Source organism: Dipteris shenzhenensis, chromosome 22 (genome assembly GCF_047967505.1).
Source record: "Dipteris shenzhenensis isolate YYH24624 ecotype China chromosome 22, Dip_SZ_1.0, whole genome shotgun sequence".
NCBI classification, from domain to species: Eukaryota; Viridiplantae; Streptophyta; class Polypodiopsida; order Gleicheniales; family Dipteridaceae; genus Dipteris; species Dipteris shenzhenensis.
The window spans coordinates 55286526-55313531 of NC_141617.1; the positions used below are offsets into that span (position 1 = coordinate 55286526).

At 41.6% G+C, this 27006-nt stretch overlaps 1 pseudogene; it reads left to right on the forward strand.

Annotated features, from left to right (window-relative positions):
* Positions 1-12246: 12246 nt before the first annotated feature.
* On the forward strand, positions 12247-12829 carry LOC147888317 (uncharacterized; annotated as a pseudogene).
* The last annotated feature ends 14177 nt before the right edge of the window (positions 12830-27006 follow it).

Below are 27006 nucleotides of genomic sequence, written 5' to 3' on the forward strand. Positions count from 1 at the left end.
AAGATATCGTGGAACCATGGAAATGTGTATTGCCTTATATGTGAGAAACTGCAGTTCTGGTAAAAATACTTAAGGTGAAATCCCTCATCACTTATTATGGAAGGTGCTTGTGTGGAAGTGATTTGGTAGGCAAGGTCCTTTAGAGTGCCACATGGAAGAGCCTCCCTTTCACTTTCACCCTTTTTTTCAAGAAAAGGGTGAGGGTGAAAGGGAGGCTCTTGACTAATATGTTTGGTGTCCTCACTGGTTTTATTCCTATCATAGACGAAGTTGACTAAATATACCAAGTTGAATTGGTATGTAGTAATCGTGAGATCCTAAGAACATTTGTATCGTGTTGTTGAACAATCCTGCTTTGACTTTAACTCATTTCAAGTTACAGTTGAATTGTACTAAATAGTTGGGATTTGAATTGTAGCCAATTTGATGAGGTTGTGTTGAACATCAATAGAAAGCATTGTCCATCCTTGTCCCCATTGTTGACAATTATCACTTGCCATAGCTATCACAATTCAGTTGTGTTTATCCCTATTGTAGTAAAATATGCAACTTATGATGCTATTCAATGAAAAACATTTTGATGTGACAACCCAATGTTGTATTGAGTACTAGTTGTGCTTTGAACTATACAATAATTTGTTCTTTCAAATGGATAGTAAACATCTTATCTTATAGCTATAATGTACTAAACACTTGGGCTTTCAATTGTGGTTACTTTGATGAGGTTGTGCTGGACATCAACAGAAAGCATTGGTGATCCTTCTCCTCATTATTGACACTCTTCGCTTGCCATTGTTGATAGTCATCACTAAGTTCAACATGAGTGAATTAGTTTGTCATTAGAGGATTTCAAAGATACAGTTGTGACATATTGGCAGTTCTACTTTGAGCTATAGAATATTTTGTTATTACAATTATGTTGTATCAACAGTGAGCACGATTTCAGCTTGTAGTTGGATTGTATTAAAAATTTGAATTTCCATTGTTATTTTACTTTGATCATGACTGTTGACATTGATGAGGAAGTACAAATATAGTTCAACAGTAAGCATCATGTGAACTTACATTTGCATTGTACTAAATAGTGGGGCTTTCAATTGTACATCAGTTCCATGATGTTGTGGTCAACACTAACAAAAAGAAACGATGATCCTTTTGATCATTGCGTAACTTATAGTTTTTGACAATCATAGGTGGTGTAGAACATACACGTGGTTCTATTGAACAGTTCTACTTTCAATTCTTTAGCAATTTATTCTTACAATTATGTTGTATCAACAAGAACCCTCTGTGTCAATTAGGAGATGCAAAAGCAAATGGAGAAATGGAAGGAAATAAATCAAAGAAAAAAATGAGGATGACATTGAAATGAATAGTCTGGTGCACAACTTAATAAGTGTGAAGCAAGTAATTGATCAGGAACATGAGGTCAACTTTGTAGCACCATGTGAAAACCAAAAGCCACTAGCTTTAAATATAGTGAAGAACTAAAATTTCCAACTCTATACTTTGGTTTTGTATACATGGATATCGGAAATGGGAGATAATGCATAAATGATGCAAATTCTCGCAAAACATACCAAATGTTTTTTTCTATTGAATTAAGGTTTTGATACATCAAGTCTGAAATCTATATGCTCAAAATAAATCTTTATGTGCAAAATATGTTAAAAACAACACAAACATTGAAAGAATTTTGTAGTCTAACAAAGGCTACATAGATTTTGAGAATTTGTGAACCTCTCTAAATCACAAGGAAAAATTATGCAAAGAAGCATTTGCAATGATGCGCCAACTTGGTCCACCTACATTCTTTGTGACCTTGTCTTGTGATGAACGATTGTGGGAACCAATTACAACGTGTTTTAAAGAAAATTACAATGCATTAAAAATAACTCCGACAAACAACAAAACACCTGAGATTGTCAAACAATGAATTATACACAACCCTATAGTATGCACACATTAATATGTCCATAACTCGAGCAATTGTTGACTATGTTCTTAAAGAATATACAATCCTAGGAAATGCTTCAAATTATATTTCTTAGTTATAGAGTTTCAAAGCAAAAGAAGCTAGCATGAACATGGATTAATTTGGATAAAATATACTCCCATCTACAGACACACAAACAAATAAGATATTGTTTGTTTCATAGATGAGCATATTACATGTGACAAAGAATTGCTTGATGATAATATGAAAGAAATTAAAATGACTACGCACACATCTACTTGTACAGAAAGGCAAAACAAGAGATGTCAATTTCAATATCCAAAGCCACTACTACATAAAACTATGATAATAAAGTCTTTACAACTCAGTTCCCCACGATAACCTCCCAACCCTGAGTTTAGTTCTCAAATTTGGAGTTTGGAAGTGGAAGAGCACTTCACTAGTGCACAAAGTAACCTAAGGAAACTTCAATAAGGATTAGAGTGCCTAGAAAGGGCCAAGTCTGAACAACTCGAGGATCTTACAAGATCAACATGGGGATCTCAGGAGTTCCCTAAGTTCACCGAGGATCACCCTCTCAAATCCCCTCCTACGTCTAGAAGTGCCCTAGGCCAATTCCTAACACACAAATATCACCCCATGCACCTCTAATGGGAAAAAATACTTGAATCAAGACGTGTACCTCAGGGAATAGCCTCTAACTCACACTTGTCAAGCCATACACTAAGCTTCACTTCACACAGGCTCGGCAACTCGCTAAGGAGTTTATTTCCCAATTTTGGATCTTACACAGAGCATTGGCCCCAGGACAACGACAACTCCCAATCCAAGGAATCTATGAGCTTTGCTACAAATATGGACCCTATAGTACAAGACCCATAGGGAAGGGACTTACAAGACTTAAGTATAGGCCATAGGTTCCCAATGACCCTTGAGGATATGCGTAGGGTAGATGGCCCTATGGCTCCTACACCCCTGCTCAAACCTTGAATGGTGGGTCCACCTAGGACCCTCAGAATGCTCATCCCCATGAGGTAACCATGTCTCCTACAGGGAGTTTTAGGTATCCTCTTGCTCGCATGGGTCTTTCCTCATACTTACCCATTGCCCAACGCATAGTAGATTAGCAAGGTGCTATAGGTTGTGGAGAGTAGGAAGTATTGGAAGGAAAAAGAGTGGCTTTTTTGAGTTTTTTTCCATTTTTTAAGTGTCAAATTGTACAAGTTGTTAGAGAAAGGCATTGCTAAGTTCCTAGTCATGTCCAATAGCAAAAGAAATGTAAAAAAACGTGATTTTGGAGCTGTTTTTAAGGTGTGTGAAGTGACTTGTGCTATCCATTCCATAATGTGACATTCCAAGATGAAAAAAATGTTGTTTTAATTTTAATTTTTGTTAGGAATAGGTAGAGTAGGTAGTGGACTATCATTAGGATAAAAAATAGACACAAAACTTGCATCAAAGTGGCCAAGATCATCATAAAACTGGTTGACATAGTGTCACACACAGGCCCACTTACTCCTCATATGTCAGCACGCTGTTATAAATTTCGCAGTATGTCAATGCTGTTGATTTAAATTCAACACCCTTTCAAACACCTACCTCCAACTGTCCGCCAACTAACATTAAATGCTACCAACTCACCCAATATATTAGTGCGCTGACATAACATTCTCCCCAATTTAGGTCAAAATTGCTCTAATAGCTGGCGAAGGTTGCTAAAACTAAGAAAATTCCAAGAAACCTTCGAGTTCAATCAACACGTTGACTTACCATAAGTCATCGTGCTAACATATCAAATGCATTTGTGAAATAGAAATAGACTCTTACTATCTCTTAGCACCCAGAACAACACCCTAAATCTGACAAACACTGAATTTCCCCCACCCTGCGGACATACCATATATCAGTGCACTGATTTAGGGACCATGATCTAAACAAGATGCACCTCTAGAAATCATCCAAAACACCCCACAAAAGGACAAGCAAACCAAAAATACTCACTTGAGTTACATATCACCCCACCCCGCTAACATGCATTAAGTCGATGACTTTCCCCATCTAGTGAACCTGAGAGCCAAAGTGCCACCTCACCACTCCCCTAGTCCCTCCGAACAATCAAAGGCTGAGCCAATCCACTCATGCCATATAGCTATACAACACCATGCTGACATATCCTAAGTCAATGCACTAACATAACGTTTTCTCATGTACCCCTCGTGACAACCAACCAGGTCCCTCCTTCATCTGGCATCCCTTTAATGTTGAGATTCAAATCGCACATATGCACCTAAGATCCGATAGAGTCCTAAAGAGAGAACCCGAACCTGATGACAATGCTTCAAATAAAATTTTGTCCAGCTATCTACCTAGCTTCGCCTCGACACATAGTTCATACTCAGTCCAAGGACCCTTGCAGGATAACCTATCTAGATCAAAGGATTTAATGAGCATGGACAGTGACAGGACCGCACCTTCCATTCTGAGAGCATCTATGGCTCCAAATTCCAGTAGTGTGGAACCAATCTCCTACAAGATCATTAGCATCATGACTGCTAGAGTCATTCTCAAATATGATGGGAAGATTAGAGGCCAAATTGGTCTTGGTGGAGCAAACTAAATTCATCAATCCATTTTCTCGGCAAGCCGTAATTCTTGAGGAACCACCTGTAACTATGCTTCCTCCAATGTTGGCACCCATGACCAGGAAAGTGACACCAGTGGTGAACTCTGGCCTAGAAGGGAATTCATTAAGGAGTCAGGCAGCTCCTTCTCCATATTGGCTAATGTCACAACTATTCTAGGAGATGTCTAACCATCTAGGACCGAAATTCAACACCCATAATATCATCATGGGAATCAAGAAGAGCAAACCCACAAAGCGGAATTCAGAAGGTTCCCCTCAACGACCCACCGGATTTTCCTGGACCTTCCACTTGGAGAGAGGATCCGGTGGAACCTAGAGGACACTCCACCTCACCATAATTTCCTATTTTTGAACCCACCATACAAGGAAGCAGTGGTGTAGACTTGTGGCAGCCCGAGGTGCCAAAGGCGAACCCTAATCATGACACCCGTTTGGAGGGATACCACAGGGAATGCCCTACCAACCGATACTTCACCCTAAGGCCAAAAAGTGGATTACACATGCCAATTCCTAGAAGACCCATGGACCAATCCCTAAGGCCCAATTCCTATTCAAGGACAACACCCATCCCTAGCGGGTCAGGGTCATCCTTCCACAACCAACCCCATGTGGCTAATGAACCCTACCCACAGGTTGCAATTGCACCCCCCTCGAGTGAGATCCACTCATCGATATCCGAGAATCCTATGGCTCAATCCACTATGGCAGATGAGGCCATGAGGACCCTAGTGCAAGAACTTGGAAGGGGGGCCACACTGCTAGTATTGATGGGGAGAGAGCCTCACCTGCCCAGGAGTCGATCGGTGACCATCTCAAAGTTAATCCACTAAATTATTGGGAGAAGGTGACCTAGTGACACACGTGGAAAGGTTCCAACAAATTTGCAATACTTTTGGAGAGATAGGGGACTTGAATGGAAATTCCAATCAATGGTTTAGAGCCTTGACAACCAATGAGAAAATCAATTGGGCCACACTAGAAAGGCATTCATCCAAGTGTTTGCCCCCAATGGACCCAAGTGGAGTCCAATCAATCAACTTTATGAGGTGAAACAAAAGGAAGTAGAATCCCTAAGAGATTATATTGCACGAATCAAATATTTAAATTCCCATTGAGAACCTCATGAGAGATTGAGTGATGCACAATTACTACCTCAGTTCCTGTTGGGATTGCACAATTCCAAACTTCATGACCATTTGTTTGCTATGAATCCCACATTGTTCAAGTTGTGTAGCAAGGCTGTGATCTGGCTACGAGACAACATGATGGAGAGATCCCAAAAGGATAACATATACTCAACTCCATTGGAGATTTTGTTGCCCACCAAATCTTCCACTTCCAAGAATGCTCAAGAGGAAGGAGGCAAGAATAGTGACCTAAACATAGAGGAATTGGCTACCAAGCTCTTGGGCCAACTAGGCCAACACTTAAAGGGAAATCCTCCTAGGATAACATCCAAAATCCACATTTTTTCCCAAGGAGGGATAATGTCTGGTGCTCAATATGCCAAGGTAATCACTCTGCCAATGAGTGCCCTCACCTCAGAGCATGAATTTCATGTTACTATGCTCATTGCAATAAAGGGACCAATAATGAGTCTGACCAATGCTGATATCCAAGGGCAACCCAAGTGGCTACTTACCTCCCAAGGCAACCCCTTGCCTTGATGGCCCCACCAACCAATCTGAGCACAAGAGGGAATCATGTGGTAGGACAACCGATGCAGCCTCAATACTAAGAAATCCACACCTTCATTGCCACCAGTTCTAGGACCTCAACCCCCACCACCTAGAGTTACACTAATGAATCAAGTGGTGATTGAGGGATCAAGGGTAAATGGGATATAATTATAGCGACGATGATTCAAGTCAAACCTCATACCGTAGTCGTTACATCCTGCAAGATGATAAATACATCCTAGTCTACCAAACTGGAGTACCAACCTCATCCAAGGCTAGCAATATGAACTCCACCAACAAAAGACCCTCATTGTAGTGTTACCACTGCGAAGGCCCACACTGGGCTAGTGAGTGTCCCCGCAAGGAAGGGATAGAACAACCTGTGAATTGCTATAGATTCCAAGGTCCTCAAAGGGCTTGAGAAAATTGAGGGAACCAGGGAAACTGTAGGACTACTAGACTTGTTGTCCACTGAAGTTGAAATTCTAATCGCAACACTCCTACAAAGCAAGCCCATCCTTTGGAGGGATTTAATTGACTGGATGAATGGGCATATGGAAGCTCTAGACACCTCGGTCCCAAAAGTAGTTCAACCCGTACATGAGCCCCCAAAATGCCCCCGTACATCTCTTCACAAGTTGGGCCAATACTTCAAAAGCGATGACACAAATTCCATGCTCCCTGTCTCATACCATAATCAAAGGGTTACTACGATCCTAGATGGAGGGGCGGGTGTGAGTTTCATCATGAAGTAGTGTTGGGAAAAATGGGGCAAACCCAAAATTGAGTCAACTTCCTTAGTGGTGAAAGTGGCTAATGTGGTACCACCAAGACAATGGGATTTCTCTGAGATACAAGACGATCACACCTATAGGGTATGGTTTGTAGTGATGGATTTCATCCATCAACTCAACTCATATGAGATCACCTTGGGGACACCATTCATGCATATTGCAGGACTAATCCATGACTGGGGCTCGTATAACATAAACATTTGAAAGGGGGAATAGGTCACCAGAGTCGATTTAAGAACTTGGAAATCCCATCCCATGTATGGACACTCCTTTGCGGCAAGTGAAAGTTGTACTGTTAAGAATGATTAGTTCTCAGGAAACGTCTAAGGGTAAAGGGAAAATAAAGGTTAAATCAAATCTCCACTTCTTGACCCACATTGGAGCATCCAATGCACACTACAAGTTCAATTCCAATTGGGGATCCTGACTTAGCCGAATGACTACTCCTATTGGGACGACCTCTACCAATGATGACCAACCCTGTGATGTTCTCTCGCCCAAGGGTAAGAAAAAAAGACTCTCCAATGGAGAAAGGAGCCATGCACAATCAAAAGACAAGGACAAGTAGGATGGGCTTCATAAGGTACCTCCTCATTATAAAGCTTACATTGTGTAGGACCGCAAGATTATGTTTGAGCAAGCCAAAAGGTCGGCCGACAAAGGAGGAAAGCATGGATTTGATTGCCTTACCAAGGTTAAAGAGGAAAACTTGGCAAAGGAAGGTAAAAACCTAAAGCCCATTTACATTGGCAACAACTTGACTTCGAAAGAGGAGAGGTATTTGATTGTCCTCTTAATTGAATTCAAGGATTGTTTTGCTTGCACCTATAAGACATGAAGAGTGTGCCACTCGAAGTGTTCTAACACACCATTCCCATCAAGGAAGATGCAAGACCCTTCCAACAATATCCTTACCCCATTAATTTGAAGTATTCAACTATTGTCAAGGAGGAAATCTAGAAGCTGATCGACGTAGAATTCATCTATGAGATAGAGCACATGGAGTGGGTTTCCCTAATAGTGATCGTTATGAAGAAAAATAAAAAAATACAGGTGTGCATAGATCTAAAAAAGGTCAATGCAACTCCTGATTGTGATCACTATCCTTCACTAAAGATGTGCTCAAGCGATTAGCAGGAAAGGAAGCCTATAGCTTCCTAGACGGGTTCTCAGGGTACAACCAAGTGTCCATCGCACATGAGGATCAACACAAATAGCATTTGCAACAAAATAGGGAGTACTCGCATATACAATAATGCCTTTTCTCCTTACTAAAGCTCCAACCACATTCCAAATACTTATGAGCACAACATTCTAGGATTACTTGAGAGACTTCTTGGAAGTTTTCCTTGATGACTTGTGCATAAAATCTAAGTGGGATGATCATTTGCAGTAGTTATGTCTCGTGTTTGAGAGATGCCTCTTGTACCAAATTTCTCTCAATACTTTAAAATGCCAATTCTGGGTCAAACACGGAGTCATTCTTGGACACATAGCATCCAAGAACAGATTATCCATAGACTTCAACAAGATCAAACTTACCTAGAGTTACCCGCTTTGATGAACCCAAAGGAAGTACAGAGGTCCGCTTTGATGAACCCAAAGGAAGTACAGAGGTTCATCAAGATAGTAGGAGAGAAGGAAGGAGTCTCACATGCGGCTTTCTCACATACACATGAAGATAGTAGGAGAGAAGGAAGGAGTCTCACATGCGGCTTTCTCACATACACAATGGGGGAATACACACAAAGGTGGAGGCTGAAAACAATTTTCCTCTTCTTAATTGTGAAAGCCAAAAGAACTCTAGTACAAAGAAATAGAAGAATCCTATATATGGGTCTCAAACCAAACTCAGCTAACTAAGATAGCATACTAACTGAGCCACGAACTAAAGTATATAAGGATAGCTGTCATCCAACTATTATTCATGGGCGGTGTACCAACCGCATTTGTAGCTAACAAGTCGGTGACATAATTGCACAACGGTCACCCTGGCATATCACGAGTGGAGCTCGATATCTCAACACTCCCCCTCGAGCTCAATCCCAATTCTTGCACACCAAGCAAGTCTCTGAACTTGCGCAGCTTCTCTGCTCCCAATGCCTTCGTGAATATGTCAGCTACCTGATCCTCTATGCTAACATAAACTAGATCAATAAGACCTAGTAAAATCTTCTCCCGCACATAGTGATAATGCACCTCAATGTGCTTTGTTCTAGCACGATAGACTAGGTTATTTGCCAAGTATATACTACTTATGTTGTCACAATAAATGACAACTGACCCATCTGTAGACTGATGTGTATCATAAAGTAGCTTATGCAACCAAGCTACCTCACATGCAGCCATTGCTTGTACTTAGCCTTTATGCTCGACAAGGCAACTATAAGCTGTTTCTTGCTGCTCTAAGTGACTGCAGCACTTCCAAAAGAGAGCACATATTCACTGGTAGATCATCTATCAAAAATACTACTAGCACAATCAGCATCAGTATATCCATGCAACTGTATCTGAACCCCAGTCTCATAAAATACTCCATACTGTAATGTGGACTTCACATACCTAAGTATGCGTCTAGCCAGTATCTGTCTTCTGATATGTCATGCTATACAATTGCATCTTTAAAAATAACTTGGAGTTATTAAAATTAGCACCAAAGGCTGCATCAAGATTTGTCCATATTTGCTTGGCAACTTTGATGAGATTAGATGATGAAGCAAATTATCAGAAAGACCGAGATCAATTATTGACAAAGCACTCTCGTTCTTGTCATTCCAAGTTGCATGGAGAGCTGGTTTGTTGCAAACCTCCTTGGATTCTTCAATAGTAACAATATGCCACAATCCTTCCGACATGAAGAGAAGTTACATCTTGGTTTTCCATAAAGGAAATCTAGTTTCAGAAAAATTTTTGATGGATATGCCATATTTTGCAATGCCAATAGATGCCATTATGAAGTAAAGATTGATCTCCTTGAGCGTGAGCAGCTTGAACTTTCGCTGAGATATCCCCACAAAAATTACTCTTCACTTCACTCATATACAATATGCTTCATAAATGGAAACCGATTTTGAGAGAGAAGGCATCGATCAAAGCGTAGATCAAGACAATAGATTGAAGAAAGGAAATGGCAAGCTACCACCATATTATTTTATGGGGGAGAAGATGCAAGGCTGTGAGAGATACAAGAGATTGAAGACCACTGTAGGAACTGTCGTCAATTCCCGACCAACTTTCAGCAAGAACATGAACGATTTCCATAGAAAAAATAAGTCACACATAAAATATGCATGAGTAGAAATCTGATATTTGCTAGGAAACCAATGTGAAAGTCCAACGAATTGATACTCTCGGGAAAAGACAATTTCTCCTCCAAATCATCATGCGGAGCAACAGATTTGGTGCAAGAGGCAGTCGTTCGATGGTGCAGGTAGCTTGGCTGGCTTCACCGGGCATAGAGCTCCGTATGAGAGGCAAAAAGGGCATTATGATTGAGTTAATGATCCCTGCCAAGTGCCATCATATACGCACATAACCAACCATGCAATTGGCAGAACGCATATCCAACATATCCATGTATGAATGAGCAATTAAGTGTCACACTGCGGTAGAGCTCCAGAAAGACTCTAACTGAAGACGAGAAGAGCACCAGAAACACTTGATTCGAAGACAAATGTTAAGAGTTCCTAAGCTGCGCGGTAGGTATAGCAAATAATGCAAGACCTACTCTATTGTAAGATCTGAATCTCCCAATTGTTGTAGCAAGAATATGGCTTGAGAAGTAGAGCACCCATACGAAGCAAGGAAGCCTGCGTAGCACAGTACCGACATGGGGGGATTAAAAAGAGCCGTCCTGAGCGAAAGGGAAGGAGTGTTCAAGAGTTCACATGGGAGGCGACATGGGCTAGAAGTTCAGCCTCGTAGACGGGAAGAAGGCATCCACTCCCCATGACCAGCAAGCAGATGGTCCAATGGCTCAGCTCGTGCTCTAAGATTTTGGGAAGCAGGAATCCCTTACACGTGGCTCTATTAAACATGTGCACCAAGACTGCGACCAAAGTGTCTCGTGCGAGAGAGAAATGCTTAGCCATCAAACCGTCATGGTCCTAGGCCTCGCCATTATGCAATCTGTTAATAGCATCCACAATCATCCATTAGGTAAAGAAAGTGCTCTGATCAGGGCGGGGCACTAGTGGTGGGTGAGTGGAGGGCGGCACTGGTAGCTCATATAAAGATCTTGCATAAGCGTGCCATGCCTATGGTGCTGTAATCGGGATGGGGTTGCCTTTCCTGAAACATTCTCCAAGCCCTCTTGCAATCCTGTCCCAAGAATAGTTGGTATATCTCGAACTCGAGCTTAGCCAAGTGGTTACGCTTCTTACATACGAGGCATTGAAAGAGCGTACTTGCCTATCTATGTGTACGAGTACCGAGAGTGACCTCTCTCTGCAGGCTAGTGTGCGTCTCATGCACTCATCATCATACCAACCATTCTATGGATAGTGTTAGGCGGAGGGGTGGGGGAGGGTATCGTGCATGGAAAAGCCCATGTTGTTGAGGCATGCAATACATGCGCCAAACCACCTGTAAACTCATCCAAGGGGCTATTCGGGTCAATAATGCATAGGCCATCATAGACTGCACTGCTATATATCCCAAAGGTCTTTCATGTGAAATGATATCGAGGATGCTTGCGGGGGTGTCAAGGTGATGACTGCCTCGTATAACCACCAAGAAGTGATGTATGCATGGTCTGTCACCACTTTGTCTAAGATGGTGAAACCCCGTACATCAGGTATCAGGCTCTCTTTGTCTCACATGAGCAAATACAGGCCCGATTGCTCAAGGACACGGATGTCCAAAGGAAATGTATATGTTGAATTACAAACCCTAATACGCGTGGAAATGGCAGCAAGAACACTGTGCGCTGCTGTTAAGAAGGAAATGCACCGGGGTACAAAAAGGATGCAAGAGAAGATGCAAGAGAAAATGCAAGATGAGATGCAACAGGCAATGCAAAAAGCACAAGAAGAGATGCAAAAGGGGATGCAAGCCCAATGGATGCAATGGAAGAGTGGCTTGGGTGCATGCATGAAGGAAAAGGATATGATTATCAGCGAGCTTAAAGTGGAACTAACTCCGTGTAAGGATTAAATTGGAGATATATACGAAATGGGAGAATGGGGCTGCTGCCCCCAAGTCCAAGAAGAGATCAAAGAGTGGAAGTTGCACGTAGAAAAGGAGATCAAAACCTTCGCCAAGGTTGCTAAACAAACCAAAGCTGAAATAGAGGAGAATACAAAATGGTTAGATGTTCTAAAGAAACACAAGAGTGCACCAGAGAATAAAGTGGAAATGATGAATGCAACCCTCAAAGACGTGGCCAAGAGACGAGCTAGGACATTGCACGTGCAGGTCACAAGCTGGGTGGAAAAGGATAACCCATAAGAAGATGCAAAAGAACTTGGTGCACAAATAGGGGTAGTTGATGTTCCTATTGTGAATGCATGGAGAGTAGGGAAAGATGCTACAAAAACATGGGCCTTGATCTTGAAATTTGCAGACATGGACGCAAAGAGAGCTTTCCTTTATAAAAGGGCAGCCCTCAAAGGGGGAGAAAATCTATTTGGATGAGGCCTTGACACCTACACAGGTAGCACACTATAAGGAACATATGCCATGAGTGTTGGAGGCGTGGAAGGAGGGAAAGTGGGCTGTATACAAGGATGGGAAAGTGGTCATCATAGAGCACTGATCATCATGATGGTGCACATGAAGATGACCGTATGGACACAGAACACACTTGCACTATGACAATCTAATCATGCCCACTTAAAAACACTTGAGCAAGCACTCTGTGAGCCCATGGAAATCCCTGGGCCACATCGTCACTTTGGTCTTCCCCTTCCTTCAGCTCCTTGTCGTTTTCCTTTCCCTACACAACCTGAGCATCCTATCACCACTCTTGTCCCCTTTTCCTATTCAAGACCTATCCTTTCTCTAGCTTCTTTGACCCCTCTTTCTCCACTTGTCCCCTTACCCTCTTCGCTCCTTCTACCTTTTTAATAGGACATCGCCTCCCTCTAGCTTCTTTGGAACCTCTTGCTCCCCTTGTCCCCTTACCCTCTTTCCCCATTCCTCCATCTTCAGCAAAACTTCTCCTTCCTTGGTCTTCTTTCACGCATCCTACTCCCCTTGTCCCCTAGTCCTCTTGACCTATTCCCCCTTGTTTATTATCACCTCTCCTTCCTCCACACATCAATGGTGACACTGGACTAAGATGGTAGTTACGTTGGATGATGAGGATACCCTAATGTTCTTTGATACCTCTTTTCCATCTCAAATATGAGCTCTCTTCTCCTTTTTGACTTGTCTATGTTTCCCCTCATGTTTCTCATGTCATGGTTTCTTTCTTAATGTGATACTTCTATGACCACATCTCCCTTGTATCTCTTTCTAAAATTCTTCTATGGTGGTGTTCACTTGTCATGATGTGTGATTCACTAGGATAGTGAATATCTAGTGTTGGGCATATCTATAAAGTGCCACAATGGGTCTTTTGATTAATCTCATGGATTTTATTGTAGTGGGTGGGTTTGTAATGAATAGTGGTGGGTGTGTGAATCCCCTAGTCATCCTCCTCTTCTCTATTAGGTTGGTAGGAACGTGTATGCATACACATACCAAAGGATCATTTTTGTAGTCAAGGCTTGGCCTGTGATTTCTCCACTTTGTGTTGTTCACTTAATCCACATTTAATCATCATTTATTGATCTTGGGAGTTGATATTAAAAGTCCATGCTGACAAAGTTTCATCACATGAGCTGATCTTGGGATTCCATACCAACCAATGTGCACCATATGAATATAAATGTATGTTCCTTGAATCAATCAAGGGATATGATGTCATATCTTGGATCTCAAATATCATATTTCTCAAAGTACGAGCCATGTAACAAATGTAGGTGAAGCTAGTCACTTGTGCACTACTCTTGTAAGAGTCTAGAGTGTGTTATGGATTGGAGTCTAACTTGTCCAACACGAATAGTGAAAGTAAAAGGGCATAGTAGCTCATGACTCCATTGTAACTTCTTGAAATACACTTCCTTGTTAGTTCTTGTACTCCGCTCTCACTGGGTAAACTACTTTGAGTAGTAGAGTCCCCATATACATTGTGGAGTGTTCTACCATTGTCTTCTATTGTGATTGTTTTATGATTTTGTTAATGCACTTGTTTGGTATCTCCCATTGGGGTTACGAGAACTATATGCTTCAATTCACTAGATGTACAAGCTCATCAAATGGAAATTTTTCCATGTATGTGCTTATGCTTGTGCTTGTGCTCCCTGTATGGATATGGGGATACCATGATAGAATAGGGGATAGTGGATATGGGGATAGAATAGGGGATATGGGGAGTTAGGGGCTGAATAGAGAAGGGGGATGGGAATCAGGGGCTGAATATAGAAGGGGGTGGGAGTTAGGGGCTGAATAAAGAAGGGGGTGGGAGTTAGGGTCTGAATAGAGAAGGGGGATGGGAATTAGGGGCTGAATAGAGAAGGGGGATGGGAATTAGGGGCTGAGATATTTAGGGGGATGGCACGTAGGTGCCGCTATGTAGAAGGGGGGGGGGAGTTAGGGGCTGAATAGAGAAGGGGGATGGGAATTAAAGGCTGAGATAATTAGGGGGATGGCATTTAGGTGCCACTATACAAAAGGAAGTGGGGGAATTAGGGGCTGAGATAATTAGGGGGATGGCATTTAGGGGATAAATATATAAGGGGGTGGGAGTTAAGAGCTGAATAGAGAAGGGGGTGGGAATTAGGGGCTGAGATAATTAGGGGGATAGAATTTAGGGGTTGAATATAGAAGGGGGTGGGAGTTAGGGGCTGAATAGAGAAGGGGGTGGGTGTTATGGGCTGGATAGAGAAGGGGGTGGGAGCTACGGGCTGAACAGAGAAGGGGGATGGCATTTAGGGGCTAAATAGAGAAGGGGGGGATGGGAATTAGGGACTGAGATAATTAGGAGGTGGGTGTTACGGGCTAAATAGAGAAGGGGATGGAGGCTTTAGAGGCTTAGGATAGAGGCTATAGAGGCTTAGGATAGAGGCTATAGAGGCTTGCTACTTAGGATAGAGGGTTTAGAGGCTTAGGATAGAGGCTAGGATAGAGGCTATAGAGGCTTGAGAGACTTGCCACTTAGGATAGAGGCTTAAGAATGAGGATAAAGGCTTTAAAGGCTTAAGACTCAAGAGTCTATAAAGTAGGAGCCCAGAGGATTTAGATGATAGATCATAGAAGCTTCATAGGCTTTTGAGGCTTTAGGAGGATCTAAAGTTAGAGGAAGTAAAGGGTACAAAGCCGAGGCTTGAGAGGCTTTAGAGGATATCCGATATAGAGGGTCCGGACTTCAAAGGCTTAAGATAGAGGGCTAAGAGGCTACGAGTCTTTTAAGGATTTGAGGAAGGAGATCAAGGCCGTACATGATAGAGGCTTTAGAAGCCTGTAGACTCTTGGAGGCTTAGGACAGAAGGCTTTCAAGAGCCAAGTATATAGAGGCTTTAGAGGCTTAGGACATAAGGATTTCAAGAGCCAAGGATTTAGAGGCTTATGATAGAGGCTTTAGATTCTTATGATAGAAACTTCTGAGGCTATAGAAGTTTGTCGCTTCCGACACTTAGAATTTCAGATAGAGGCTTAGGAATGACGATGGAGGCTCTAAAGGCTTAAGACTCAAGAGGCTATAAAGTAGGAGACCGGAGACTTTAGATGATAGATCATAGAAGGGGGGATGGGATTTAGGGGCTAAATAGAGAAGGGGGATGGGAACTAGGGGCTGAATAGAGAAGGGGGATGTCATTTAGGGGTTGAATAGAGAAGGGGGTGGGTGTTACAGGCTAGATAGAGAAGGGGTGATGGGAATTAGGGACTGAGATAATTAGGAGTTGAGTGTTACGGGCTAAATAGAGAAGGGGAGTGGGAATTAGGGGCTGAATAGAGAAGGAGGTGGTACATGCTGGATAGAGAAGGGGGATGGGAATTAGGGGTGAATAGAGAAGGGGGTGGGTGTTACGGGTTGGATAGAGAATGGGGGATGAGACTTACGAACTAAATAGAGAAGGGTGTGGGTGTTATGGGCTGGATGAGAAGGGGGATTGGAATTAGGGCCTAAATAGAGAAGGGGGGATGGGAATTAGGGGCTACAATGAAGTGATAGGATTAGGGGACGATAGGATAAATTAAAAAATAAAAAACTACCTAAATCCCACCTCATCCGTAACCAGGATGGCATCATTCGCTCAGCGAATGGCATGAGCTTGAAATGAATCATAAATCAAATGAAATAGCATGAGTTTTAGAAAAAACAGTAAAATACTTGGAAAATACGGTTAGGGTGGCAGGAAGCCCTGCAAAAGCCAAACACAAGCATTGTGTGAGAAAAGCAAGACAAAGGAGGACAATGAGGAGCAAGGACAACAAGGAGCAAAGAACCGATCCAAAAAACAGAAAGAAAGAGCAAGACATGCAAGGCAAGAAGAGGTACTCTCCTTCCCTCAAGATTCTTGCAGCATCTCCCCAAGAAAATCTCGTTTTTGCCTTGCATACATGGAAAAACAGCATGAAAGTTACACACATTGCTTAGCAATAGGAAGGAAAACAACATGGACGCTCACCTGGGAGAGAAGAGAGGGAAGGGTGAGCTCCACAAGCTCCGAAATGCCCTCACAGAATGGAGCAGCTTCAACCTCCAAACTCAAAATACAGGATGCTAGAGAAGGAACCCACAAACAGGGAGGGTGTAGATGGATAGGGGAGTGCGGGGGGATGTTCCTGGGGGCTGGGGTGAGGGGTGACAGTGAGGGATGGAGGGTAGGGAAGGCCAAAGAGCCAGGCGGCGAAATAGCTAGGTGACGCACACTTGGGTTTGAATTTCCACACAGAGGAGCGTCGGTATAACCACCGCAATAAGTGTCCCAAATGCAGACATTTCGTCCGGTATAAGCGCGAGTAACCGTGGCTTCCATGGCTTATACCGACACTTATACCGTGGCTTATACCGGTGAAAATACATGGGTGCCAAACTTGGCAGGGGTATCAAACTTGGCAAGGGTCTTAAGGGAAGGGGTTTCCATTATTTTACCAAGTATGAAGAGCATCGGAGCCCGTATGTCTGGTCAGGAAGGCCAAATGCCCAAAACTCCATGTGCATGGTATGCACGTGAAGGAAAAATATGTGTCGGCATAGGACATTGGTATGTGAACTTGTCCTATGGGTACAAAACTTGGCAGGGGTCTTGATGAAGTGGTTTCCGTGATATTTCCAAGTATGAAGTGCATCAGGCCATGTATGTCTGGTTCGGAAGGCCAAATGTCCCAAATTTCATGTGCATGGTATGCACATGAAGGAAAAATACGCATCGGCCTACGACATTGGTATGTGAACTTGTTCGATGGGTACCAAACTTGGCAGGGGTCTTAAGGGAAGGGGTTTCTGTTCTATTTCCAAGTATGAAGTGCATCGGCCCCATATGTTCGGTTGGGAAGGCCAAATGTCCCAAATTCCATGTGCATGGTACGCACGTGAAGGAAAAATACGTGTCGGGGTATGTGAACTTGTACAATGGGTACCAAACTTGGTAGGGGTCCTAAGGGAAGGGGTTTCCATGATCTTTCCAAGTATCAAGTGCATTGGACCCCGTATGTCTGGTCAAGAAGGCCAAATGCCCAAAACTCCATGTGCATGGTATGCACGTGAAGGAAAAATACGTGTCGACATACGACATTGGTATGTGAACTTCTCCGATGGGTATTAGAATTGGTAGGGGTCTTAAGGAAAGTAATTTCCATGATATTTCCAAGTACGAAGTGCATCGGACCCCATATGTCCAGTCGAGAAGGCTTAATGTGCCGAATTTCATGTGCATGGTATGCACATGAAGGAAAAAAATGTGTCAGCCTACGACATTGGTATGTGAACTTGTTAGATGGGTACCAAACTTGGCGGAGGTCTTAAGGGAAGGGGTTTCAATGCTATTTCCAAGTATGAAGTGCATTGGACCCCGTATGTTCGGTCGAGAAGGCCAAATGTCCCAAATTCCAGGTGCATGGTATGCATGTGAAGGAAAAATACGCATCGGCCTACTACATTGGTATGTGAACTTTTACGATGGGTACCAAACTTGATGGGGGTGTTAAGGGAAGGGTTTTTCATGATCTTGCCAAGTATGAAGTGCATCCGAACCCCTATGTCTGTTCGGGAAGTCCAAATGCCCCAAATTTCATGTGCATGGTACATAAGTGAAGGAAAATTACGGGTGTCTTAAAGGAAGTGGTTTCCATCATCTTGCCAAGTATGAAGTCCATCGGACACTATATGTTTGGTCAGGAAGGCCAAATGTCCCAAATTCCATGTGCATGGTATGCACATGAAGTAAAAATATGCGTCGGCCTAGTATGAAGTCCATCGGACCCCGTATGTCTATTCGGGAAGGCCAAATGTCCCAAATTCTATGTGCATGGTATGCACGTGAAGGAAAAATACGCGTTGGCCTACAACATTGGTATGTGAACTTATCCGATAAGTACCAAACTTGGCACGGGTCTTAAAGGAAGTGGTTTCCATCATCTTGTCAAGTATGAAGTCCATTGGACCTTGTTTGTCCGGTCGTGAAGGCCAAATGTCCCAAATTCCATGTGCATGGTATGCACGTGAAGTAAAAATATGTGTCGGCCTACGACATTTGGTATGTGAACTTTTACAATGGGTATCGAACTTGCCAGGTGGTCTTAAGGGAAGTGGTTTCCATGATATTTCGAAGTATGAAGTGCATCGGTCCCTGTATGTCCGGTTGGGAAGGCCAAATGTCCCAAATTTCATTTGCATGGCATGCACGAAGGAAAAATAGCATTGGCCTATGACATTGGTATGTGAACGTGTCCGATGGGTACCAAACTTGATAGGGGTCTTTAGGGAACTAGTTTCCATCATCTTGCCAAGTATGAAGTCCATTGGACCTCATATGTCTGGTTGCAAAGGCCAAGTGTCCCAAATTCCATGTGCATGGTATGCACGTAAAGGAAAAATATGCGTCGGCCTACGACATTGGTATGTGAACTTTTCCAATGAGTACCAAAATTGACAGGGGGTCTTAAGGGAAGGGTTTTCCGTTATCTTGCCAAGTATGAAGTCATCCAACCCACTATGTCTGGTTGGTAAGTCCAAATGCCCCAAATCCCATGTGCATGGTACGTAAGTGAAGGAAAAATACGGGTCGACCTATGACACTGGTATGTGCACTTGTTTGATAAGTATTAAACTTGGCATGGGTCTTAAGGAAAGTGTTGTAGATGATAAACCTAGACTTACTAGGTTGGCACTTTTACACGAATGTACTTTTTTCCTGTGGTTTGATATGATTCTTTGAGATCTATAGTAAATTGTATTCATTGCATACATCTTAATCACTATTGCATATAAAGTGGGTAACATTGCGCACAAACGAGAACTAAATGGAATTTTTTTTCTAAAAGAAAAAAGTTGAGCCTTTTTAAGTCAATTTGAAAAATAGTATTGCACAGTATCATCATGAAAAAAAAAGAACTAAAAAAAGAGGCCTAAATTTTAGAGGATTTCTCATAGCAATTTTGAAAATGATTGATATTGGTGTGATTCTAAAAAGTGAGGCAATTTTTTTTTACAATGATTTTTTTAAAAAGCGAACATTTTTTACATAGCTACAAGACCATGCATTCTCTCTATACAGAGGCATCTTCATTAGTATCAACACCTACAGCTTCGTCATGATCAAGGTCATTGTTATGATTCGATGATGATTCTGAAGTGGATGACCCATCCTCCTAGGCACTGTCAACAACAACATTCTCTTCATCCCTGTAAAGACCTAATGCTCCTTTCATTTGCAATCGTGTCATTATAGAGGAAGATCCAACAAGATGTGTGGCAAAAAGACCCTATAATTTAAATTAAATGTTGTAAAACAATTTACATTTAATTTTGCAACATAATGTAGAGAGATATACATGGATCTCAAATAATTGAAGTCCTCTCCAACTTTTTTGACACGTCACTCACGCACATGGAGGCACTTTTATTTTGCAACATAATGTAGAGAGATATACATGGATATGAAACCACTAAAATCTTTTCCACCTTTTTTGACACGTCTCTCACTCACATAAAGGGACTTTCCTTTTGCAACATAATGTAAAGAGATATACATGGATCTAAAATCATTAAAATCTTGTCCAACTTTTTTGACACGTGTCAGTCACATGGAGGCACTCAAGATCTCCATTACATATTTATGTCTCTCTTGGGAAGTTGCAGTTGCACTCAATAGGAGCATCTCGTCCTCCCCATCGTCTACTTCTTTGCCCCTTCACATGCCTACCACCCCTTCACCTCTCGTCTCTGTCGAGCCCCTACCTGTTCACCATCCCTCAAAGCCTTCTCCATCTACCACTTTCATCATCACATGGCAGCTGAAGATAAGCAATACTTGGAGGATTTGTTCCTCCAATACCACAAAATGATGGAGCATCAGGTTGATATTGCTTTCTTGCTGGGAGCACACCTTGTTCCAAGTTTGGCAAGTCACGTTGATATTGATCCTGATGATGAGGACATACTTGAGGATGAGGTTTTGAGCTCGGCGATTGAGAACATGTTTTCCAAGATCAAGGACAAGGTGACATTCACAGACTCCCAGAGCCACTACCTCCAAGACCCCTAAGGCCAAGAATGCCCCTACCCAAGAGAAGCAATCTCAAAGTGAGCCTTGTCTAGCCATATGACAAGCTCTTCAAAGCTCTCTTGTTGGAGGACTTAGTAAAAATCAAGTTAGATATTCCCTTGAGTGTCACATGAAGGATTAAGCTATTAGCTCCTTGTTGGTGTTTTTGTCCTGATCTTGGTTAAGATCACGTTGTAAATTTTCCTCCTATATTAATATAACTCCTTTCCTTGCAAAAAAAGAGAGTAGCAATCAATGTGCTTTATTGGATTTTGTTGATGCCAGCATGCAAAATTGGATTTTATTGTGATAAATCGAATTGTGACAAATCAAATTTTAAAAAGTTTGTTGTGACAAATTGGATTTTACTACTAAATCCGGATTTTACTGCTACCTACATGCTAATCCAATCCCTGGATTGGGGATTGGATTAGCATGTAGGCATCAGTTAATTCCAACTTGTGCCAAAGCTCTCTAATCCACGTTTTAGCATGCACGGATCGGATTAGTGGTCATGGAGTAGACACCTCATGGCATGTGGGAATCTAGTGGCAATTGTATGACAAAGGTGGAGGAGGAGGTTGGCTTCTGCTCGTGCCGCTTCAAACTTCGGTCCTTAAGCTGTTGATGATGCCCTCATGAAGCTGTCTATACTCCTCTTGGTGGATGAAGGCCTTAGATCCAACACCCAGACTTGTCTGCTGCATACATCTCTATTGCATCGTTGCCATCTCTATTGCCTACAAGCTACCATTAGTACCTCAATGGAGACTGCAAAGTTATAGAAGCTCAGCATAAGTTGAAGAAAGCATGCAAATTTTTGATCTCCAGGATCGGAATTTGTGCCCAAATGGCCCAAATTCTGATCCCAGGGATTGAAATTACATGAAGCCCTAGAAAAATTGCCGGATTTCAAACAGCCACAACTTTCGTTTCATAATTCGAAAGTATATCATGTAGCATATCAAATCGATCGACAAATCACTAGGCATCTACTAGTGATGTTGGTTGACCCATATGCTAATTTACAAAAATAAAAATTATTGATTTAAACATTTTTACATGTGAAAGTATTTTTCTTCAATTTGATACAATCACTAGTCAAGGGTAGGCACCTAGGTGTGGTTTTTGGCCTTTTATTCATTTATATATGCAGATAGGTAAGAGATTTATTATAATGTGCTAGATGTAAGTTCTTTTCCTTGAGATTATCTTAATTCTACTAGTCTCCTTTTTGTTAAGGAAATACTTTTCAACCAACATTTTCTTAATACTGGAACTATATTGAAAAATTAAACAATATAAAAAATTGTCAGTACTAAAATTCAATGCAACGGTAAATTCATAACTTTGTTGAAGTTAAAAGGTATACTAACTAGACTATGTAAAACATAGTATATAAAGAAATAAACTTTTAAAATTCTACTATCTTTGAATATATTATATTATGAAAAACCATGTATAATTTTAATTTACAGTTATAATTTTTTCCCTTATTTATAAAAAATCTTACATTTTTATAGTTTTTCAAAAAGACATTGTAAATTTTAGCATATTTTAAGAATATTAGTAGAAATATGGTCTTTTTTTAGGGAATCTTCAAAGTGGGTAACCTGCAACTTAATATGCAATCATGTTCTTATCTTTTCGATTTACATGGTGTCATTTTGAAGCGTATTGCACATCTTGTTTTGTGTTGACTAGGCTTGAAAACTGTTTTTAAGTTAAGTGTATTGGACATCGTATTGTGCATCCATATTGCACATCATGTACATCGTATTGCACATGTATATTACACATTTGTATTGCACATCATGTCCACCATATATGAGGGATTGTCGATATGTGCACATCCGTATTGCACATCATGCCCATCATATTGCCCATCTATATTGCACATGTGTATTACACATCATGGCCACCGTATTTGAGAGAGTTTTGATATCTACACATCTATTTTGCATAGGCCACCATATTGGGGGAATGTCCATATCTTGTATGTGGTGAATAATGGCATAGGTTGCACCATTGGATTTTGAAAAATCATGGCACATATGTCTCAGGTGTATGTATGTATGCTAGATGTAAAATCATGGCTTTTTCACCATTCTTTCTTGTGGTGATGTCATGGGTGCTCAGTGTAGTTGTGTCGATTATTCTAAACTAAGCTACTCCTGAGCCTCTTAAAAGATGGAATTTCAACATTGAGGTAGGTGAGGAAGTTTCCAAAAGGGATATCAAAATATAAGAGTAATGCAATGCATATATCATGAAAGATACAAGCTATCATGGGTTCTCGGTGTAGTTGTGTCAATCATTCTAAACTCAGCTACTCCTGATCCTCTTGAAAGATGGAATTTCAACATTGAGGCAGGTGGAATTTCAACAATGAATATCAAAACATGAGAGTAATGTGATGCATATATCATGAGAGATACAAGCTATCATGCAACATATAACCCTCGTATCACCTTTCTTCCATGCTTGACTACTACTTGCATTTTTAAAATTTTTTGCATACCCACACAAGGATGCACTGGAATGTGATGCCAAAAAAATAGAAAATTCTCAAGTGGTCAAGCTATGTTCATTTGGTACAAAGGTTCATAAAGTAGATGCATTCCACTATGGTATATCATTGTTCATTGTCCTATCTATTGCATGTTGGTGATGCTTGGTGAGGAAGCATTAGACTATTTCAAACACTCGAGGGTGTCACTCCAAATGCACTAACTTTTATTTGCAGCTTGAAAGCTTGTGGCAGTATAGGAACCATCAACAATGGCCAAAAGTTATAGTCTGACATTGATATGTGCACTTGTCCGATTAGTAGGAAACTTGGTAGGGGTCTTAAGGTTACTGGTTTACATGATCCTGCCAAGGATCAAGTGCATCAAACACCAAATGTCCGATCAGGAAGGCAAAACACCCCAATTTTCCGTTTGGATGGTACGTATGTAAAGGAAAAATAGGCGTCGGTTAACGAATTGATATGTACACATGTTCGATTGGTACAAAACTTGACAAGGGTTTTATGATGAACGGTTTTCATCATCTTGCCAAGTATCGTGTGTCTACGACATTGAATGTCCGATCAAGAAGGCAAAACACTCCAAATTTCCATGTGCATGGTGCGTATAAGAAGAAAAAATGTGCATCGGCCAACGACATTGATATGTGCACTTGTCCAATTGAACCAAACTTGGAAGGGGTCTTAAGATAAGTGTTTTACATGATCCTAGCAAGTATCAAGTGCATCGGACATTGAATGTCCGATTGGGAAGGCAAAATGCCCCAAACTTCCATGTGCATGGTGCATATGCGAAGGAAAAATACGCATTGGCCAATGACATTGATATGTGCACTTGTTTGATTGGTAAGAAACTTAATAGGGGTCTTAAGAGAAGTGTTTTGGACATAGAATGTGCGCTCTGGAAGGCGAAATGCCCCAATTTTCCATGTGCATGGTGTGTATGTGAAGAAAAAATATGCATCGGCCAACAACACTGATATGTGCACTTGTTTGATTGGTACGAAACTTGTCAGGGGTATTAAGATAAAAGGTTACTAATTATCAAGTGCATTGGACACCGAATGTCTGATCACGAAGGCAAAATGGCCCAAATTTCCATGTGCATGGTGTGTATAAGAAGAACAAATATGCATCGGCCAACGACATTGATATGTGCACTTGTCCGATTGGTATGAAACTTGGCAGGGGTCTTAAGATAATTGGTTTGCATGCTATTGCTAAGTATCAAGTTCATTGGACACAGAATGTCTGATCGGGAGACAAAATGCCCCAATTTTCCATGTGGATGCTGCGTGTGCGAAGAAAAAGTACGCATCAACCAATGACATTGATATGTGCACTTGTCTGATTGAAATGAAACTTGGAAGGGGTGTTAAGATAAGTGGTTTACATGATCTTTCTAGGTATCAAGTGCATCAGACACCAAATGTCCAATCTGAAAGGAAAAATGCCCCAAATTTCCACATGCATGGTGCATATGCGAGGGAAAAATATGCTTCGACTAATGACATTGATATGTGTACTTGTTCGATTGCAATGAAACTTAGCAGGGGTCTTAAGTAAGTGGTTTCCATGATCCTGCCAAATATCGTGTGCATTGGACATAGAATGTGAGGTCGAGAAGGCAAAATACCCTAATTTTCCACGTGCATGGTATGTATGAAGGAAAAATACACATCGGCCAATGACATTGATATGTGAACTTGTTTGATTGGTACAAAACTTGTGAAGGGTCTTAAGATAAGTGGTTTACATGATCCTACCAAGTATCAAGTGCATTGGACACCGAATGTCCGATCGAGAAGGCAAAATGCCCCAATTTTCCATGTGCATAGTGCATATGTGAAGCAAAAATATGCATCGTCCAATGGCATTGATATGTGCACTTAGATGATTGGTACAAAACTTGGAAAGGGTCTTAATATAAGTAGCTTACACGATCCAAGTATCAAGCGCATCGGACATTGAAAGTCCAATCGAGAAGGCAAAAAAAATACATGACGACATTGATATGTGCACTTGTTCGATTGGTACAAAACTTGGAAGGCATTTAAGGTAATTGGTCTACATGATCCTGCCATGTATCATGTATATCAGACACTGAACGTCTGATTCGAAAGGCAAAATGCCCCAATTTTCCATGTGCATGGTACGTATGTGAAGGAAAAATGCAAGAAAAATATGCATTGGCCAACGACTACACCAAATGTCTGATTGGGAAGGAAAATGCCCCAATTTTCCATGTGCATTGTGCGTATGCGAAGGAAAAATATGCATAAGCCATATGTGCACTTGTCCAATTGGTAAGCAACTTAATAGGGATATTAAGGTAAGTGGTTTACATGACCTTGCCAAGTATTGTGTGCATTGGACATAGAATGTGCAGTCGGGAAGGCAAAATGCCCCAACTTTCCATGTGCATGGTATGTATGTGAAGGAAATATACACATCGGCCAATGACATTCCTATGTACACATGTCCAATGGGTACCAAAAATGGTAGGAGTCTTAAGATACATGGTTTCCATCATTTATCCAAGTATCGTGTGCATCGGACACCGAATGTCCAATTGGAAAGGCAAAATGCCCCAAATTTCCATGTGCATGGTGCGTATAAGAAGAAAAAATATGCATCGGCCAATGACATTGATATGCACACTTATCTGATTGGTACAAAACTTGGCAAGGGTCTTAATATAAGTGGTTTACATGATCCTGCTAAGTGTCATGTGCATCGGACACCGAATGTCCGATCGGGAAGGAAAATTGCCTCAAGTTTCCATGTGCATGGTGCGTATAAGAAGAAAACCACACATCGGCCAAGGGCATTGATATGAGGACTTGTTTGATTGGTACAAAACTTAGCAGGGGTATTAAAATAAGTGGTTTCCATGATTTTGCCAAGTATCAAGTGCATCGGACACAGAATGTCCGGTTGAGAAGGAGAAATGACCCAATTTTCCATGTGCATGGTACATATGTGCAAGAAAAATACGCATCAGCCAACGACATTTGTTAATTGTTTTGTAAAGGTTAACAAAACTAGCGGGCCCCGCCTACATTTTTGAACCATTCTTTTGTATATAACGGAAGCCCATTTAATTGAAATGAGAGGAGGGAAGTAGAGAGCCTTATATATTTTGTTCTCGATACTACTAGTAAGAGGCCGCACTAATCGGATCTCAGTTTGGGTCTATTTTGACCAAACTAGAGAATTAGGTCTAGTAGTGGAAGTTAGGGTTAGACCATCCCTTTGCAAACGGTCTTGTGTAACAGCCAAGTCTTTTGACTTTGGTCTTCATTCTCTCTCCATTTCCCTCCCACTCCCTTGTGTTATGATTTGGTTATTACTTGCTTGTTACCATTACTGCTTGCTCATTGTTGCTGTGATATGTGTTCCCCCTTCCCCTTCACCCCACTCTTGCATACCCTCTCCTCCCTTCCCCACCTTTCCTTCACTTTCCTCTTCTTGCGAAGCATTGAGCAGAGACATTCCGGAGGCCACGGGCTTGTGACACCCACGGACGGGAGCATGACGGAGGCGATTGTCGATTTATGGCTAGCGGTTGGAGGCCTTGAGCACCTCCACGGCGTAGCATCTCATCCCCCACGACACATTATCTCGAAGGTCTCACAAGTTAACATT